The sequence below is a fragment of the Octopus bimaculoides genome, chromosome 3, assembly GCF_001194135.2.
Source record: "Octopus bimaculoides isolate UCB-OBI-ISO-001 chromosome 3, ASM119413v2, whole genome shotgun sequence".
Taxonomy (NCBI): Eukaryota; Metazoa; Mollusca; class Cephalopoda; order Octopoda; family Octopodidae; genus Octopus; species Octopus bimaculoides.
This window is the reverse complement of record NC_068983.1, coordinates 38,885,396-38,890,642: the sequence shown is the minus strand read 5'-3', so window position 1 is coordinate 38,890,642 and position 5,247 is coordinate 38,885,396. Positions and strand designations below refer to the sequence as shown.

At 36.3% G+C, this 5,247-nt stretch overlaps 1 protein-coding gene across 1 annotated transcript in view; it reads right to left on the bottom strand.

Moving 5' to 3' along the window:
* Positions 1-5,247, bottom strand: part of LOC106875007 (tyrosine-protein kinase fyna) — a 430,432-nt gene that overhangs the window by 364,153 nt on the left and 61,032 nt on the right. The window lies entirely within an intron of this gene.

Here is a 5,247-nt window from a genome sequence, read left to right as displayed (position 1 = left end):
GAAAAATAGGTAAAGAATACTGAGATGAAAGTTTAATCTATGACGTTGTATGTATCACTTACTCTCTCTCTCCCTCTCCCACTGTTACTCTCTATATTTTTATGTTGAGCGCGTGTGTAAGAACGACGTTCCAAGTAGAAGGGATGAAATATAAAAATTGCTAGAAACGACAGCCAAATCTCCCTTAAATCACACAAAGTAAACGGAATTTTAAAAATCTAATTACTGCACTAGAAAGTTCAGATCGAGAAAATTCCATTGATGTAAAAATTTTTACGAAAAAGTGGAAAATGTGGATTTTTATAAACTTTCAAAAAGGCTTCACACAAACGCACAATTTCAGCTTTATATATTAAGATATATCATCATCATCATCATCATCATCGTTTAACATTCGCTTTCCATGCTAGCATGGGTTGGAAGATTTGACTGAGGACTGGTGAAACCGGATGGCAACACCAGGCTCCAATCTGATTTGACAGAGTTTCTACAGCTGGATGCCCTTCCTAACGCCAACCACTCAGAGAGTGTAGTGGGTGCTTTTACGTGTCACCCGCACGAAGGCCAGTCAAGCGGTACTGGCAACGGCCACGCTCAAAATGGTGTATTTTATGTGCCACCCGCACAAGAGCCAGTCCAGGGGCATTGACAACGATCTCGCTCGAAAATCCTACGAAGGCCAGTCAGGCGGTACTGGCAATGGCCATGCTCAAAATATATATAAATATATATATTTGTGTGTCTGTGTTTATCCCCCACCATCCCTGTAGCCTAGTATTTCGACAAAAGAGACTTGTAGAATAAGTACTAGGTTTACTAAGAATAAGTCCTGGGATCAATTTATTTGACTAAAGGCAGTGCTCCAGCATGGCTGCAGTCAAATGACTGAAGCAAGTTAAAGAATAAAAGAATACATATGTCATCATTTAACATCCACTTTTCCATGCTTACTTGGATCGAATGGAATTTGTTGAGGCAGACGCCTTTCCTGTCACCAACCCTTACCTGTTCCGAAATAGGTAATGTTTCCCCATGATCAGACATGTCCCAAAAGATTGGAAACAAGGGACATCACTTGCAAGGCAGTGACAGTGACATGCGATGTCAAGGAAAGAAGACAGTAACATACATATACACACAATGGGCTTCTTTCAGTTTCCATCAACCAAATCCACTCACAAGGCTTTGGTTGGCCTGGGGTTAAAGTAGAAGACATTTGCTCAAGATGTCACACAGTGGAACTGAATCCGAAACCATATGGTCAGGAAGCAAACTTCTTAACACAGAACTGTGCCTGTATCTACAGAAACAGAGAGAGACAGAGAGGTGTGTGAGTTTTGAATAAACAGATGAACCGAGAAGTACTCAATACATATGCACAGTGGAGTTCAGTCATTCAAATATAAGGCATTTTAGATATTAAATATAATAAATGCAGCCTTATTGATTGAACACCCTGTACACACACACACACACACACGCACACAAAATTTATGAAAGTGTCATGAACTAGACCATGAATACAGAAAGGTAAATAATATATGTATTAATTCGGTCTTTGTATATTTGATTTGCATATATATCTTTGAGTGTATACATTCATATTCAAATCTATATTTATATATGCACACACACACACACACACACACACACACACACACACACACACACACACACACACACACACACACACACACACACACACACACACACAAACACACACACACACACACACAGATATACACACATGTGTGATTTTCACATGTAATGTACATTAAGTGTAATATATATATTAAGTGGGGAGGTACATATGTTTTAATGAAAGTCTTTTATAGGAAGGAGTGGGTAAATAAACTGTGGACGTGAATGGTAGTGAAAACAGAAATAAAAACAAAAAAACCAAAAAAACACTTCCTGTTAGAAGCAGAATTCCAAGTCAACAGCCCATTAAATACTTTAGGTCAAGCGCGACAGATCAGAAAATTTAACTTTCAGTGACTAGGACAGTTCCCTGAGAATTTATTGTAAAGGTCAATAAGGTAATTATTTATTTCAGAGTGACTGAATAGCCAGAAGAAAATGAAAATGTTGGTGAAGTGAAATGGTGACCTGGTTTCAAACCTTAGAACCATTAATAATTATTTCAAATTTTACAACATGGTGCAGGTGTGGCTGTGTGGTAAGAAGTTCGCTTCTCAATCACATAGTTCCGGGTTCAGTCCCATTGCATAGCACCTTGGGCAAGTATCTTCTACTATAGCTTCAGGCTGGCCAAAGTCTTGTTAGTGGATTTGGTAGAAGGAAACTGAAAGAAATCCATCATATGTATACGTATATGTACATGTGTATGTGTGTGTGTGTGTGTGTGTGTGTGTTCTCCACCATTGGTGTTGGTGTGCTTATGTCTCCATAACTTAGCAGTTTGGCAAAACAGACTGATAGAATAAAAAGTAGGCTTAAAAAATAAGCACTGGAGTCAATTCAGTCAACTAAAGTTTTTCAAGGCAGTGCCCCAGCATGGCCGTGGTCTAATGACAGAAACAAGTAAAAGAATAAAAGAATAAAAAGGCCAGCATTCTTTTTTTTTTTTTTGTGAGTTAATCGATTGAATCAACCCCTGGTACTTTATTTTATAAATCCCAGAAAGATGAAAGGTAAAGTTGATCTTGGTAGCATTTGAACTCAGAACGTAAAGAGCCAGAAGAAATACTACTAATGCACTTTTGTGACATACCAGTGATTCTGCCAAATAATGGGCTGATTGTATACAGTGCTCAGGTGCACTACAACTTGTTGGGAAAAGGTTAGTTGACGAGATAGAAAACAATAAATAAGTCACATAAAGAAAGACAGCAATGGAAGCTAAATGTACTTGCACAGTACACAGAATAAACACAGAAAAAAAAGAAAGAAAGTGAACACTGAAAGAACCACAAAGGAAAAAAGATGTATAGGTACATCAGGAGTAATGTTGGTGAATTTGGGAAAGCATGGAATTTTTGAAGGATATAGTGTCTTAAGCATTATACGATTGATATTTTTATGTTGATAGTATTATGTTGTAAGTTTTACATAGAGTTTTATATATTAAGTATTATGCTGATAATACTTATGGAAAAAAAACATCAAATTTACATTCCTATTTCTTCTTGCTACGTAAATATGTGTTTTCCTATATACCAAAGAAATTCTTCATTTTTAATACTTCAGTCTTAGCTTCTTCCAGTAATTCATATAAATATCTTCATTTATAGAACTAACCAAATACAACCTGTTTATGTGAAATACAAGCCAACAAGAAAGCTTCAACAAGGCTGTTTTGACTTACAAGAGACGACAACTAAATTTTCCCCCAACAATTGTCTTAATAAAGGAAGGTCACATTACATAATGTAGAATATTAAAAAAAAAAAGATGGAATGGTCACGCTCTTGTGGAATGATTGTGATCATAGACCTGTTTGATCAGAGCCAATCTAGGGTTAAACAGTAACAATAACATGGTAATATTTCATATATAACTTGACTTCGATATTTCAGTGTGTCTTGTTATGTTTAGATACTCTTCAAATTGTTTGTTTGAAGCATTAACATATACTTTACTGTGTACTTAATGTCGTTATTTACTATCTGTAGAAGAAAGAATATTTATTGTCCTGAAGTCTTTAAATTGTTATTTAGTTTATAAATTATTGTTTCTTTTTATATTGCACACCTTTGGTGAACTACACTGTTCTAAAACTTTGTCACGAAACATAATGTTATAAAACTTTATTTAGCTATATAACTCACCAAACAATGTTTATTTGATTATATGAATTGGTTTCCCACAAGGTACTGGCTGTACATTTATTTAACCAGTCATTTACTATCATTTTATTAGTTATTTCTTTTTTTTGTTGTTGTTTTTCTGGTCCAAAGAGTGCACAAAATATTTAACTCTGACAGCATTCTTGCAGCCAACTTTCTATTAGATGTTTTATTATTTTCGTTTCAGGGTCACATCAATAACAAACAATATTTGTTGTAAAATATATTAGTAATTGCATCATATACTAACACATCATGGACTACCTAAACAGATGGCTAATGATAATGGATAATGATTTTTCCCATCTGGCCTTATCTCATCTGTTGGACTAGAAGGTTTCCATCATACTGTTCCATAGCAGTGTACACTGACAGAGATCACTCCAACATATATTCTATCCCTTGGTATTCACACATCTAGCTGTGTCTTCCACACATATCTTAAATGATCTACTTGGTGTTACTTCTAACCATCCATACTTTTACAGAGATGTTATTACCTTTTGCCTTTTAAAATTCTGCACATGAGCATCATCCACACAACACCTCAAGCCCAGATATGCCGTGCACTTGATTAAATGAATGGAAACCTCACAACTCTGTCTCCTTCAATATCACAATGACTCCATCATTGCACCACACCCTCTATTCACATAAACAACACACAAACCTATGCTATGAAGATTTAATTTATAGCACAATCTATGGCCAAGAAATAGCATCTCAAAGGCAAAGTTTCCTCTTCAGAGCCATAGAATACTTAACCTCCAATTAGTCTTTGATCCTCTAAAAAGTGCAAGAGCAATCTACTATGGAGTCCAATTCATATATATCTGGTACAGTACTGCTACTACACATACCAAAATATCTTAACACATTAACTGCCACATGTACCACTAGTAGTTCATTACAAACTTCACACAACTGCTATATGCACCTCTGGTGGTACATTTTCATAATTTGAGAAAATAGTTTATTCTGTATCTTTGAGATAGTTTTGAGAATTTTTAAATAACATGAGTGCTAAATATTTAAGTTTAATCATGAAATTGGGCACACACCTCCTTCTGTCACAGCTGTTGCTTTACTGAGAGCAATAGCACATGAAATATGTGGAATCGCCAGTAAGTTCAAGTAACAAGTAACACTTGACTGATTAATACTCACTCACCAACATGCTGCAAACAGTGGTACACAAGCACACTGATTCTTTCTCACTGTTTCTCCGCTACTATAATGGTGTCCAATCTTCTGATTAAGCAAGTAGTAGGCGCAGGAGTGGCTGTGTGGTAAGTAGCTTGCTTACCAGCCACATGGTTCTGGGTTCAGTCCCACTGCGTGGCACCTTGGGCAAGTGTTTTCTACTATAGCCTCGGGCCGACCAAAGCCTTGTGAGTGGATTTGGTAGACGGAAACTGAAAGAAGCCCCTCGTATATA